Below are 17,015 nucleotides of genomic sequence, written 5' to 3' on the forward strand. Positions count from 1 at the left end.
CCAAAAATTAGATCCTCTGTAATCTTCTCTCATAATACCTGTGCTTTTGTTTCATAGTTCAATCATAGTTTGTTATTATGTATTTGTATAATTATTTGATTTACTTAAAAGTCTTTGAATGTGTATTATATTTGTCTTCTACTCTACTGACATTTTCTTCAAGGTGGTATTTGGCTTAGTTTTCAGTTGCAACATAACTGTCATTAATAAATATTTTTTGAATGAATAAGTAAAACCGATTACAAGGACCAAACTAAAATACACTATTCAACTACCCACTCTCACAGTTTTCTTTATCGCAGGATTTCCTTTGCTATTTCTCCTTGGTTTTAGCAATCTTCTTGTCTGTGTCTTATTATTGATTGCTCCCTCTAAGACTACATTTTTGAATAATAGGACATTTTAATGACTATATTTACATGATGCTAAGTGTTTGAATTTGACGTTTGTCAATAGCTGTTTTAAGCATCAATCTCTATGTAATTGCAACAAAGCTTTGTCAACTGATTTCTACGGAGATTTGTTACCTTCTATTTATTCTATAAAATGTTTTCTGTCATTTTACATACCAAATGCATCTCGTTCATCGGAGTGCTGTGTTCTGTGCATTTCAAGACACTATGGAAATACAGAAGGCAATAGTACTATTTATGTTTGCTGTCTAAGCGCAAGATGACTCTCCCCACCATGGAGTAAAATAGGAATATAATACAATGTCCTTAATCTGAAACAGCTGAGGATTATAACAGAGATCAAGGATGCCTTAACTATTTTGCACTTATTATCATTATACTAGTAAAAGCTATGATAATGGGACTTTTAAAAATGACTTCTCAATTATTATCTTTTGTTGATTTTCTGTCCTCTTACATCTATCTTAGTTTTGCTTGTGCTGCTATAATAAAAAATATCGTGGACATCATGGACTGGGTAGTTTACAAAAAAGAGAAATTTATTTCTCACAGTTCTAGAGGCTGAAAAGTTCAAGGTCAAGGCACTATCAGGTTCGGTGTCTGACGAAGGCCTTGTCTGTGCTTCCAGGGTGGTACTTTGTTGCTGTGTCATCTGCAGGGAGTATTGGGGGAGAACACTGTGTCTTCACATGGAAGAAGTGCAAAAGGGAGAAAAGAGTCAAACACTGTATGAAGCCTCTTTTATAAGGACCTTATCAAACACTGTATGAAGACTCCTTTATAAGGAACTTAATCTCATTCATGAGGAAGGAGCCCTTATGACCTCCTAAAGGCCCTAACTCTTATTACTACTGCATTGGGGATTCAGTTTCAATATGAATTTGGTAGGGGACACAAACATTCAAAAACATGGCAATGTCTTTATCTGAGCTTTATAAAATATATCCATTAGTTAGACTCCAATATGCCTTTGGTTAGAAATTCCATATTCTGGTGGATACACAGACATGAAATTTGACTTTAGAATAATGTTGAAGGTCCAGTAGTTATTTTTCTAGGTAGATTTGTCTTCTGATGAATGTCTGAACATTTACCTTTCATATTATCTCAACTTTTTGCTTTTACACAGTATTATTTAAAATTATTTCTACCTCCATAAAATAAATACTTATATGTATTTAATTTACTCTTACCATTATCACAATTACAAATTCTAATGCAATTGCATTTTAACATTTCCTAAATTAATTAAAATGTCACAATATACTTAAACTGCATAATATAAATAGAAGTTTTCACAGATAAGAAACAATGATTACTTACTTTACAATCGCAAGCATCAGTCTTAGTACCTATCATAAAAGATGGGCTCAATAAACATTGATTGAATGAACAACAACAACAAAAAAAGCCAATTTTAAGCAGTTATTCAGATAATTTTTTATTCTCACAAACAACTTTATTTTTACATTTATTTTTGACAATGGAAATTGCTATCTTGCTGAGTGTAACACATCCATAGTTACCACTGAAGTATTGATTTTTATATCATTTCTAATGATACATTCTTTATAATATCAAATTACTCAGGAAAAGTAATGCTACTGTAGTTTTCACAAAGCAAATGTACTTGGCAAACATTTCCCTTTTCTTTATTTCAGTGACTCATGGATTGAATAAAATAAAATGTTCTATTACTCTCCCAATTATATCAAAAGCTCCCTTTTAGATTATAATGCAAGCTTTCTTTGAAAGATAACACATTTTGAAAAAAAATCTTTATTTTCCAAGTTAATAATTCTGTTTAAAAATGTTTAATTTTGACATTTAGGCCACTCTTGGTGGTATAAGGGTCGAGGAACATCTGACAGTACTATGAAAAGAATGTAGTTCACACTAAAATCACTAAAATTCAGATTTGTCTGTATATACATCATGACATTGCTCATCTTGAATCATAACGATAAGTTCTGAAACTTACAATTCAGAACCTATGAAAGAACAATTCTTTTCATTTTTTGATATCCCTTCCCTATGAAGGGAATTCAATTAATGTAGCATGACTGTCCTCTCTCTTCTCTTTATCCCTTAGGAGGAATACAATATCCATCAGAGGTTATGTTTGTTAATTCACAATTTCTGAAAGCAATCAGAGTTTACAAAGCAGGCTTAAACTAAATAAATGACCCCAAAAAGAAGAGAAAACAATTAAAATGCAAAAGTAAAGATTTTTCAGAGTGAAAAGTAAAATGACTGGAGGTATGTATAGTGTTTGTGAATGTATAAGGGAGGAATTGCTTTGGAAGCCAGACTTCAAGTTTGAAGGAAAATACAAAGAAAAGGTTTGGTTGGAAAAGAAATAAAATAATTTGAGACAAATAAAGTTTGAGATATTCATGAGGCATCTGGTAAATATGTTTTACAGGTGATGTGAGTCCAACATTCAGGGATAAAGTTCTAGGCTGCAATATATAGTTTTGCAACAACCAACAAATAAATAGTAGTGAAAATTATGTCACTGGATGAGAATGTTAAGGTAGAAATTATTGAGAATGATAAGGGGAGTTGAGGAGGAGCCTTGCAAAAGTGTGGGAAAGACAGAGAAGGAAGAATCAGAAAAGGAAACAGAGGATGTAATGATAAAGGAAAAATAGGAGCGAATAATGCAATTAAAGAATCTATACTTTTGCACAAATACAGAGGGCATGAACAAATGTACTCAAGTCCATCCCAGATCATTAATTATATGATTCTACGGTAAGGCACAATCCCATAGACATATTCGTATCTCCATGGTGTCATTTTTAAATGTAATTCAGAATTTAGAGAGAATGTGTAAATAAGCCATCCTGAAACTTTATAATTTCAAAAGCACCTTTATACCTATCCGAAATAATACCCGAAAAAGAATTTTAAATAAAGAAATTTCTACTTAGTTTATAAAGTCTATTAGTGTATTTGAAAGCAAACTCATAGAGGATGTAACCTACAAGAATTATTTCCTTGAATTATGATTTTTTCCTGTTACATAATTTTTAAAGATATTTATTTATTCCTTCAATTCATTCACTTATTTTTTAGAGACAAGGCCTCACTCTGTCATCCAGGCTGGAGTGCAGTGGCACAGTCACAGCTCACTTCATTCTCCACCTCCTGGGCTCAGGCGATCCTCCTACCTCAGCCTCACAAGTAGCCAGGACTACAGGCATGTGCCACCACACCTGGTTAATCTTTTTAATTTTTTATAGCAAAGAGGACTTGCTATGTTGCTCAGGCTCATCTCTAACTCTTAGCCTCAAGCACTCATCCCATCTTGGCTTCTCAAAATGCTATTACAGGCATGAGCCAATTACGCCTGGCCTTGCTACATAATTTTTGAAGTCCCTTTACCATACACTGGAGAGCCTTGGGGATATGTTGGGAGTGTTCTGTGTCAATACATCATTTAAGAAGAAGAATTTAGCTGTATATAAAGTTTATTTCTGCCACAGTTAAATATTAAGCAACTCATTTGGATGTGAGAGCATGGATTCCTAAAGTAAGTTTATGTCACGCAATGAACTTTTTACTCAGTGTGTGCATTTTGTCAACTGGCTCATGGGAATGTTTTCATGACTTATCTTCCTCTCAAAATGAAGGTATAATGGTGAAAATATTAGATTGAAAGTTAAAAAAACTAGAGTCAAATTCACACTGTATCACTGTCACTATCTATAAATGGTAGAGAGACAACTTCCAATGGTGAACTCTCTTTAAAGTGGAAACAATGCAATGACCTATGTATTTTATATATCATATTCATTAAAAAATAAATACACTTCTTTCAAGAACTCCAATGATTCAAGTATGTTATATTGTTAAAAGATGTACTATATTGCTTAAATATGTGTAGAGAGAAATACCTTCACAGCTATGTAATATTAATGTGGAGGAAAGCTCATATATTCTGTTGATTGGTAGTTTTAGGTAGCTCAAATAGAGAATTGTATCCATTATTTACATAGTTAATGCAAAACAGAGACTTTCCTCAATCCTTGTGAAGTTTTAAAACCAAATTCTACGTATTGTATTATTATCTGTAAAAGTAACTATGATACATTTTGTTACTTTGTTGACTTGACTTTGCCTGTCATTGAGTAAATACATATGAATGTACATATTGTATCTTTACATTGTTTGTTTGTTTGCTTGCTTTTTTTTTTTTTTTTTTTTTAAGTGTCCTAGCCTATTTACAAAGATTCTGGAGTGCTAAAGCTTTAACTGCTGCCGGGCAATGAAACAGAATATAGAACGATCACTATTACTTTTACCTTGCTTATTAGGATTAAGAGCAATACATTCTGCTAATCTATCAGTATTAAAGTATACCTTTTTTGCATTCTGTGAATTGACTTATTGAACAATACATCTCAAGTAATTTTATGGAAGTAAATTGTCATTGTTGAATAAGAATGGACATTGCTATTTATCTGTGATTTTTGCTAAGGATATTTGTTAGTCTGATAAAATATAAGGCACTCTACACAATTTTGGGGGGGTATTAGAATTATGGAAAGAACCAAGGTATATGGAAATGAATATCTGAATTATTAAAGGTACAGTAATAGTTTTTTTACTTTTCCAGTTTATTTCTACTTTTAGTCATGATGACAGATTCTTGATTGTCATCCTAAATTAATCATTGTTAGTTGTTTAAAATATTAACTTGAGAATTGAACTAGATTTCTACCCTTCTTAAAATGTAAACTTATAACAGTTTCAACATATTTTTAAATGTTCTATTTGTCCTTTCTTAGCAGTATTCTGTAGAAATCCTATTTTCTGGCCAAAATTGTTCCACACATTAAGATGCCACATGACTCATAATAAAAATTACCTTACCGAAAGCTGGAAAAGTTTATAGCAAAGGCTTCAGGGTTTACCCTTGGGAAAAAGAATAAAAATGTAGAAGAAATTTTTCACTACATAATAGTCTGTGAACATGGTTGTAATTAACCAAGTTTGAATATTTTAAGATACTGTGCTATACTAATCTATAGTCACAAAATATTAAAATTAATGACATAGAAATGCTGTGAAACAAATTTTTGTAATGCATGCAGTATTTGTCAATCTATTCTTTGTCATTATTCTGAATGATGAAAAATCTCATATAAAATATCAAATGATAATTATAAATATAAAGAAAATTCTTTCAACCTAATGATTATGTTTGTCAATATATGTCTTGGTGACAGAGACCCAAAACCATAACCAATGCTTTTGGTATGGGTTGACAAAAGATGTGCAGTTGACCATGAAGTACTTTACAGAGACAATAAACAATAAAAACGTTATGATCAATGTAAAGAAGACGAGATTCACTGACAGCAAGGAAATCATTCAACTTGACAGTTTTTCACAGATAAAGCAGCTTAAAAACACTCTTAGTAAATCTTGCTGGGTAAGCAGTTCAATATCTATCAATCTTTTGAAAAGGGTTATATAAGACCTCCTGATATACATATATATCTATCTATCTATATATATATATATATATATATATATATATATAGATAGATATATAGATATCTCTGAGCTGGGCACACAGTGGCTTATGCCTTTACTTCTAGCTACTGGGGAGGCTGAGACAGGGGGATCTCTTGAGGCTAGGCATTCAAGACTAGGCTGGGCAACATAGTGAGATCCCATTTTTATAAAAATAAAAGAAACAAAACAAAACAGCAATCTGCTATATTAAAAGAAAACTGCAGACCAGTAACCTTCATGAACATAGACCAAAACTGTTTAATAACATATTAGGAAATTAATCACATGTACATATAAAATGGGTGCTACTTCATAATTGAGTGCTACATAGTAAAGGGATTTGAATAGTTCAAACTTCAGAAACAATTAATGTAATTCACCATAGTAACAGACTAAACAAAAAAAAATCTACAATTACCTCAATAGATGAAAAGAAGCCATTTGACAAAATTTAACATCCATTCTGGATAATCCTATATTACACTGGGAATAGAAGGGTACTTGAAACTGGTAAATGGAATATAAGAAACCTGTGTTTAACATTATTCTTTATTGTAAATGACAATGATTTCTTTATAAAATCACAAACAATTCAAGAATGTATACAACTTGCCACTTTCATTCAACTTTTACCAAACAAGTATAATATGGCATTGTAATTGGGCAAACACATAGTTTATATGACACTATTACACTAGAAAGTGTACTATGGCAAAGCAAAGAACAGTAGATTTTTTATAGAAAATAAAAGGAAAAAACAAACAAACAAAGTTGTCTTCATGTATTGACTACATGAATTGTCTATAGAAAAACCTGAAGAACTAATGCAAAAAGTCACCAGAACAATTATATGAGTTTAGCTAGGTCTCAGAATAAAAGGTGAATATATTAAAATTAAAAGTTTTGTTATAGGCTAGCAATGAACAATTAGAAATTTAAGTTAGAATTAAATGTCTATCAAATGATGACCAGATCAATTGTGGTATATTCATATGGTGAGATACTATTCAGCAGTAAAAATATCATACAACTGATTTATGCAACAATATCAATGAATACAATAATAGCATTATGCTATGTGATGATAGAGGTCAGACAGAAAATGAACAGAGTTTATTTTAAAATATGATGTCTAGAAAAGCAAAACTACAGGTACAGAATCAGATCAGTGGTTGACAAGGGCTGGGTGAGGAAAGGAGATTTACTACAAAGTAACAAGAAGGAATATTTTCAGGTTGATGGAAATGTTTTCTATCTTGATTATTTTGGTGGCTCCTCACTGTATACATTTCCCAAAACTTATCAATTTGTAGATAAAAAATTGATAAATTTTCACTTATTTATTTCTTAATAAAACCTGACAAAAAATAATTAGAAAAAAGTTAAAAAAAAAAAAAAAAAAGCAACTTGAAATAACTTTACTATTTAGTACATGGACTATGCATTCTACTTTATCTGTTACAGAATTTTTGTCAGATCCATAATACAGCCTTTTATGTGCTCCTTGGATATTTTCTTATGTTTTGTGTGAACCCATAGTCTTCTAAGATGGTGTTCGCGATGTGTAGGGGAAGGAGGAAGGGTGGTGGTAAACCTTAGTTCACGATTGGATTGTATCTCCCACACTGAGTTTAGGAATCTTCATATTCCTCCTCATTGGATATTGCTTTTATGTAAGAACTATGATGTGTGTTTGTAATCACCAAGCAGACAAACTGTGAATGAAGAGTTAAGGGAGAGATTTGTTGTGGAATCTACTTGTTATCTGATCTCTGGTTCCAGCTGATTAGTGCTGCTGTCCTGCTTGTCCGGAACAGTTTCCCTCTCTCCCTCTCCTTCTCTCTCCCCGCCCCTTCCCCCTTCCTGTCTTTTATGGTAGGTGGTTAGGTAATGATCTGCCAACGGCAGTGCAAGAAAGATAAATGAATCACCAGTAAACAATTCTCCCCCAAATATTGCCAAACTTTCTATGGCATCTCCAGAATTATATTATGAGAAAGAGCTAGTGGATCATACTACTTCACTTTTTTGTTGAAAAGAAATCGTACAAGCCCTTGATTGGAAAAAAACACTATTGAAATTGGGTTAAACTCCTACTGTAGGGAGATTTGCTCTTATTATAAGAAGATTGTTGGAGCATTGTGTATTGATATGACAAGGTAAATAGTCTCTAATAAAGTTATTTACCTATCTTAAGTATTTAATATTCCTCATATTACTTTCTGTGGTTCAGAATATTTGAGAAGGACTTAAAGAAGCTAATAGGATTTAAAGATAAAACTCAAACTCTATTACAAAGATAGTGTTATTAGAATTTTGTGACTGATTTGATGTACAATAAGGAAAGTGTGGAATTCCCAAAAGAAGTCTAAGCACATATATTCTAAAGTCTGGAGTCCTTTCTTACATAAAATGGTTGTTAATTAATTAAAACATCTGCCTAACAGTGACCTCTGTTTCTCTTAAGTCAGATCTCTTAGCCGAGCAAAATTTATCATTCCCTATACTGGTTTTAAATATACTTGTGTACTACCACAACCACATCTTTTTACCTGGCTTTAAGTCAGAATATAAAATACCATACTTAATAATTTAACAAATTCCAACACATTTTTCTTTTTTTTCTTTTTAAGACTTTCAATATTACCATGACCTTTGCTAAAATAACTTAACCTTTCCTCTAAACAGAGTATCTAAATGAGTTCATGCTACCTTTCTTATGTATAAACAAAGTCTTCTTTGTCCCAAACCTGAAACTATACTATTGAAATAATACACTAAGCAACCTCAGCGTTCTTTTTCATTATTAACAGACAAAATGCAGCACATTGAAATACATACTTTCTTTCTTTCTTTTTTTCTTTTTTTTTTTTTGAGGTGGAGTCTTGCTCTGTCTCCCAGGGTAGAGAGCAATGGCACAATCTCGGCTCACTGCAAACTCCACCTCCCAGGTTCAAGAAATTCTCCTGCATCAGCTTCCCAAGTAGTGGGATTACAGGCACCTGTCCTCACGCCCAGCTAATTTTTATATTTTTTAGTAGAGATGGAGTTTCATCATGTTGGTCAGACTGGTCTCCAACTCTTGACCTCAGGTGATCCACCCACCTCGGCCTCCCAAAGTGCTTGGATTACAGGTGTGAGCCACCATGCCCATCCATATTCTTCTTTTTACAGTGTGATGCTTTGATATTTGTTTTTTCAAAGCTCAAAAGCATCATTTGAAAAGTTGTTTCTTTACTCACCTAATTGTGAATATTATGCCTTCCTTCCAGTCTACAATAGAGGAAGATTTTTTACATTCTTGTGATTGAAGCCACATAAGATTTTGATTTCAGGACTATGATTATGTCTACATGTGTCCTATAGATACTAGATTATGATTAAATCATTTCTGCCACCATAAATGATTCTACAGTATCATTAAAGTGTGACTAAATTTCAGAATTGGAGAAATAGACAATGAAGAAACAATATTTATAATTTTAAATCTTTGAAATAATCTTAACAATTTTCAATTTTTCAATCTTAACAAAGTTCCAATAAATCCTCTGCTAACAAAGATGATATTTTCTTATGTAATGGCTTATAATTGAAAACACCGTCAGTGGTATTATAGGAGAAGGTCGGGTGAATTATAAAGTAGATTTACTTCTACTAAATTTAATTTTACTAAAATGTCTTAAGTATACAAGAAAACATTAAACATGTATGAATGATTACTGGGGTAGAGACAGAAAATTAATTTAATGTTATATTTTTATATTCCCAAGGACAAACCTCTAGGCTGCCAAGACACAAGAGATTTAGGTCAGATAAGACTATCCCCTTTCATCACTGGGAAATCCCAACGTGAGATTTTAAACATGTCTCCATGGTTATTGGGATATCTGTTAGATCAAACACATTGAATCACCCTTAGTGATTAGCTGGCAAATTAAGACTCTGAAATGATTTCTGAATTTTCTTTAACAACAACAAAATAACGGCCTGTCATTTTAGAATATCAGTTGTTTGTTCAATTAGAAAGCAACGTGAATAAATCTCATGACCTTCGATTGTCAATGTCATTGAGACGGTGTCTATTTTAAAAATGACTATTATAAAATATTACATATAGAACAGTGCAAATCAAAATTAGACCTTGAGATACTTGAAGGTGGACTGGGAAGCAGTGAACTCTGAAATTAAATCGCCTGAATTTGAAGTCATATTATCCCTAATTGTTATGTGAACTTGTGAAAATTACTTAATCTCTCTGTGTTTCAGTTTAAAGTATTATTAATTTTAAGGTCTATACCTGGTAAAAAGTAAGATGATAAGGAATCTTCTATTATTTAGGTTAATAGAATTTAGGGATTATGTTTGAGTCATTTGTATAGCTATCATGTCACTTACTGTTTCTTACACATAATAGAGTTTAATATAATTTCAAAACAAAACTTAAAATGAGTTCTGTAAGAAATATTTTCTAAAATTAATAATAATTTGATTTAGGTGTAAGATTTGTTGTTTATAGTCAACAATTTAAATGCTTTTCAAAAATACTTCAAAATAAGTAGTGTACAGTCAATTGGCCAAACTACATATAGCTTATTAATAAAATTCTACTAGTTCTTATGTGCTGGTCGGGAGTTTGGAATAATAGTATACACACACACACACACACACACACACACCACATGCATATATATATTATGTGTGTGTGTATATATGTGTGTGTGTAAATATTTATTTAGTCCTCACAAGAATTTCTCAATTCAATTCTGTCTGATTGGTGAGACCACTTGAACCCTGCAAATGTTAAGTACTTTCCTAATGTTTCATAGCAGTTATTGAAATAATATGAATTTAAAATAAATGCAATCTAACTCTAAAGTCCTGACTATCAAATATTTTTAAATATTACACTTTCTACCTCATAGATAATTTACACAAATGGAAGTTTCGAGTAAAGAAAACTGGCACAGGTTTTGACTAAAGTAAGTTACTGAAAGGAAGGAAAAAATAAATCTTATCCAAAGTTTAAGTTTTTCACAAGTTGGTAGTGGAGCCAGAACGCAAACTCAAATTCCATGCCCTTTCCATTCAATCTTTATACTTTATTTAAGTCATACATATATACACACACACACATATAATATACATACATATATACACATATATACATACATATATACATATATGTGTATGTACAAATATACACACACACACATACATACACATATTATCTCTCATAGATTTCAACATTACCTTGTGAGGAAAATTCTAGTATAATCTCCTTTTTATTAGTTGAGGTAAATAAAGCATAAGGATTGAATGGGAAGGACATGGAATTTGAGTTTGCATTCTGGCTCCACTACCAGCTAGCGGAAAACTTAAACTTTGGATAAAATTTATTTTTTCCTACCTTTCAGTAACTTACTTTAGTCAAAACCTGTGCCAGTTTTCTTTACTCAAAACCTCCATTTGTGTAAATTATCTATGAGGTGGAAAAGTGTAATATTTAAAAATATTTGATAGCAGGAACTTTCGAGTTAGATTGCACTGATTTTAAATTTACGTTATTTCACTAACTGCTGTGAAACGTGAGAAAAATACTTAATATTTGTAGGACTCAAGTGGCCTCATATATATGTATATATATTTATATACATGTATGTGTATATGTGCATACATATGTGTGTGTGTGCATACACATATATATGTGTATACATAAAAAACTATGCCTGGCACGTAATAAGTATTCAATAAATAACTACTGATACATCTTTAAATTGTAATTATACTCTGATTTATAAATTGACTTTGCTATAAAATAGCTAATTTTTAAATTCAGAAGTTATTCTGAAAGATGTCATTTTTACATTGAAACATATTTATGTATTGATTTGAGATGCATATGATAAGCTGCATTGAGGGAGGAAGCAAAGGAGGACATACATTCTGGATAGCAATCTGTGTGTCAGTAGCTTCTGGAACAATAGAGATATTTGAAGAAAAAAAAAGTAGCATCTCACCCCCAAAAGAGTCCAGATACACTGCTCAGTACAGTCCGGAAACATATGCTCTTGAAGGATGTGTACTGGACTGGAAAGAACAAGGATAACATTGCTTTAGTACATTTAGGTATACTTAAAATATGTGGCAGGGAAGATGAGAGCCAGCTGAAACCAGTCATGGAGTTGTCAAGCATATCTGGGAACTATTAGGGTGAAGATGGTTGGGAAGGCAGAACAGGACCAAATAACAGGGTGTGGACAGAATATTGGTATTTGTGATAGCAGGAACTGACACAGAGGCAGACAAGTGGATCCAGTGTTTGAAATGGCTCGATTTTCATTCAATATAGGATGACCAGCTTCAGTGGTGGTACCAGGTTTAAGGGTCTCATAGCCAATTTGAATAGGATGTGATGTTTCCTAAGTCAGAATTGGAAATGAATGAGTGAGGAGGAGTGGCGAGAAAATGGCTTAGAAAATGGTAAGTAGCATAAAATGGTAACTACAAACTATGTGGAGAAAGTGTAACTTGAAGAATGTGCACTACAATCATTAGTCAGGAATAGGAAATAAAATATAATCAGATACAGTTTCTAGAAAGACCTGAGACAAGGAATCCAGAACCATGGCTATGAATGGTCAGCTTCCAATTTGAACAAATTAAGGTGAACAAATGTCCCTGTCTTCCTAGAAATATCAGGTTTTAGAATTAGAAGTCCTATGTCCAGGAAAAGCCTTCAGGCTCAAGCAAACTATGTTGATTCGTCATCCTAAAATTATGACTAATAGACAATACAGAAACATGTATGGTAGCATAAAGACAAACACATGCCCCGGCCAAAGCCAAAGAACATCTAGTACAAAAGTGCCAGTGATAGAAATATTTCCTCTGTAAAAGAAATTATGCCAGAAATTGGGTCTGAAATTGATTCCAGTTGTGAATAGAAGTACTTCTTTGTGCAAGAGTTTATTTACTTGCTCATTCATTCATTTATATTCCAAAGATTAAGAAGGCAAAAGAATGAATGTCTCATGAACATTCAAGAGAAGGGTAAGCAAGTGAGAAAAAACTGAGTGAGACACCAGATTGAAAAGCCAGAAACAAATATAAAAATACATATCTGAATTTAAGGTCAGAGATATTTTTAAAATTAGTGTTTCGACAAATCTATAGAACTATATAGCCAAAATCATAATCAAGATATAGAATATTTCTAACATCTTAAGATAATTCCTTGAGTTTGCTCACATCAGTCCCTATAAACTTTTCTAGAATTCATGTAAGTAGAAACATACATTCTGATATCTATTTTTGCATAACAAGCCATCTCAAATGTCAATAACATGCAACAATAACAATTGTTTATGTCACTAAATAATTTGGGCAGAGCTGTATTTGACCACATCTGGGAAGACTTGAAGATTGTCTGGAATCTGGAATCATCTGAATGTTCTCTTCCTTTCTTGTCTGGTAGTTGAGGCTGGCAGATGGCTAAAATTTGACTCTAACCTTGTGATAGGAGTGTCAAAGGTTTTGCAGGTATGTTTTAAGAGACACAGAACTCTTTTGGGTCTGGCTTTCTTTTGTTCAGCAGAATATATCAGAAATTCATCTTTTTTTCTGTGTGCACATAATTGGCTCCTTTTAGTATTTCATTGTACCGATATGACACAATCTGTTTATGCACTCATTTGTTGATTAACATCCAAATTGTTTCTAGACCAGGGTTTTTATGAATATAGCTACTATAAGATTTACACAAATATTTTGTCTGACTTTTTATATTAAATAGATATAGTAAATTTATGTGGTAAATGTCTCCTGAGTCACATATTAAATGTATTTTAACCTTATAAGAACTGCCAAATTGTTTTCCCAAATGGTTTACCATTTTACGGTTTCATCAATGTATGTGAGTTTCAGTTCCTGCACATACTTCCCAGCACTCAGTATTGTGGATGTTTAACAGTATCTAATTGTGATTTTCAGTTGTATTTTCCTGAAAACTCATGATGGTGACTGTTTTTCACCTACTTATTGGCTATCTTCTCTTTTTAAATGTTTGTTTAAACTTTTTGCTAAAGTTTTAATGTTCAATTTCTCTTATTATTAAATTTTAAGGTCTTTGCATATTTTGGATACTAAATATTTGTCAAATAGAAAATGAAAATGAATCCTTTCTCGGTGGCAACTCTGATATTTCAAATTGTAGCATCTTTTCTGGTAAAAGACTGGAGATTGGAAGAACTGAGATGAACAGGTTAAGCTTGCTCAGAGCGAGGACAATGGCTTTAAAACTCATATCTATTTTCTTCCTCACCTTTACATTAATTATGCTTCTAGAAAAACAAGGCAAAAGGTAACTTCAGAAGTAGCAATTCCCTTGCTTTTCCTTGCTCTTAACAGTAATTTCCATCTCTATTTCAGCAGGCAAAATTATGATCTCATACTAGCATCTCATTTCTTCTTTTCTAAAACTCACACATTGGAAAATATTCTGTAATAAAACTATTTTAAAGAGAAGGCACATGTGTCCCCTTATGATATATGCCTCCAAAGAATGCAAGAAGCTTATTGACCCAAATCTCATTTTATTTTCCCAGGAATAGGTGCTATAAAAATCAGTGCCAGTTGGGAGGTCAGTAGCTATGGTTAGCTTATCAAATATGCTTTTTTATTCATTATTCTGCTATTTCTTGCTCATATAATTTGCCAATAAATAAGAACTACCCTTAATTATTTATTTCACTGAACAGTTTGAAATAGCTTTTCCCAAATTTTGAGTTGTATTGGAAACCCACAAATCTGTTAGCTGACTATATTTTCATTAAATAAGCAAAAATTATGAGATTACATACTGAGTGTTTAGAACCTATAGGTCCAAGTAAAATAATTATCTTACAACTTATGGCATCTGTGGTCATTTGAGAAGGCTTTACAATATAATCCAAAATGATAGGTAGAAACGATGCTACGGAGATACAAAGATAGACAGCTATCAAGATGCTGCAGATTGAAGGGTGTTAATAAAGAAAATCTGATTTGGTTTTTCTTCACAGGAATTTAAATTTTTAAAGTTTCTTTTGAACATAACACATTATTTCCAAAAGACTCCAATCCAATCCATGTAAACTAGGACAATTAATGTAATTGTACATTAGAACTAATTTACATAGAAATTGAAAGTGAGATTTGTGGTTGAAAATCAACAAAAATAAAGAAAGAGAGAGAGAGAGAGAGGAAGGGGAGAGAGGAAGAAAGGAAAAAGAAAAAAAAAAGTAAGCTTAAAAGTGGCTATCCAAAAAATACAGCCAAACACTGCCAAATTCAGAGTTATTTATTCTTGTTTGATGACAAATTTAATTTGTCTAATTTGGTGACAAATTTAATTACTGTAGTACTCATTTCATCAAATATCACTTCATGTAGAAAGAATGCAATATAATATAATTATGCTCATATAATTATTTCATCCATATTAGTTTTAAATTTAATTTGCATGCCAAACTCTTCTATTTTCTGATGTTATTGCTCTCCTTAGTCACACACAAAAAAAATACTATGAAAGATTATCTTAAGAATTGTAGGCTGTAGTGAGACAAAAACCTTTTCTGTTGTTGTTTTTAGATAAATGCATAATTCATTTTTGCAGAGGTTTTCAGATAACGTGGTTTCAGATAAATGAGGTTCTTAGACCAATGACTGTCTTAATACCATATATTTTCAATGTTTTTCTCATTTAGCCGCCACCAGCGATTTGTAGTTTAAATGTTACTGACAGGAAAAAATCTAGCAGAGATCTTTGAAAAGCAATTCTCTGTCTTATTTATTTGAGACACTTTCCAGAAGAGGTTAACCTATAAGAATCTGAGACTTGGGTCAATTTTGTCTGTCTTAAATGTAATCAAAGAATCACAGCCTTCAAATCCAAGGTTAGTCATTCAGATGGTTTAGAGGGCAAGCTTTCATTTAGTTTTCTAGTCCAGTGCTCTTTCCATTTCTTCGGGAAGAAAACTGTGTGAAAAGAAATAGGGAGAAATATTATGAAGTCAATTCATTTGAGAAAGATTACAATTAAAAAGTCTTACTCTTTATGTGAGCTCCATCAAGAGATTTCCTATTAAAAACAAGATAAGGCGGTTATCAATAATAGTAATAATAGATATTTAAAATATTGAATATGCACATATTATTTTATTTAACTCTCTCAGAAACCCCTTGAGGCATGACAGAGAAGTTAATTAAGTCATCCAGGAGTCGGAATTCAAACTCTGAATGTCTCACTTCAGAACCTATTGTTTCAATCACTAATCCCTGCTTCAGATAGAGATGCTCTTGTCCATTATCTCAAAGAGCAAAACTTACCTCATGTCTCTAAACAACTAACTTTTTCATCATCTATTCGACTTCCTGATTTGGGGCTTTTATTTTCTTTATCCTGTCATTTAACCTGTCCTCTATGTCTTGGAGAGTTTCCTTTAGTACTCATTTTATATGCCCCAAATTCTGACTCCTAGATAATTCTGTCTCCTATAGTTGCAGATCTTTCACTGATAACTTGTATTCTCCAGATTACATGACACGGTCTCAATACTTTTCTTCTTTTTTAACTTTTATTTTAAGTTAAGGGATACATGTGCAGTTTGTTACATAGGTAAACTTGTATAACAGGGATTTATAGTACAGATGATTTCATTACCCAGGTATTATGCTTAGTACCCATTAGTTATTTTTCCAGATGCTCTCCCTCCTCCCACCTTTGACCCTCCAGTAGGCCCTAGTGTGTATTGTTCCCCTGTTTGTGTCTATATATTCTCATCATTTAGCTCCCACTTATAAGTGAGAACATGTGGTATTTGGTTTTCTGTTCCTGTGTTAGTCTGTTAAGAATAATGGCCTCCACCTCCATCTACATCCCTGCAAAGAACTTGATCTCATTCTTTTCATGGATCCATAGTATTCCATGGTGTATATATACCACGTTTTCTTTATACAATCTATCACTGATGAGCGTTTAGGTTGATTCCATGTCTTTACTATTGTGAATAGTACTGCAATGAACATACATGTGCA

This window comes from Macaca mulatta, chromosome 1 (assembly GCF_049350105.2).
Source record: "Macaca mulatta isolate MMU2019108-1 chromosome 1, T2T-MMU8v2.0, whole genome shotgun sequence".
Lineage (NCBI taxonomy): Eukaryota > Metazoa > Chordata > Mammalia > Primates > Cercopithecidae > Macaca > Macaca mulatta.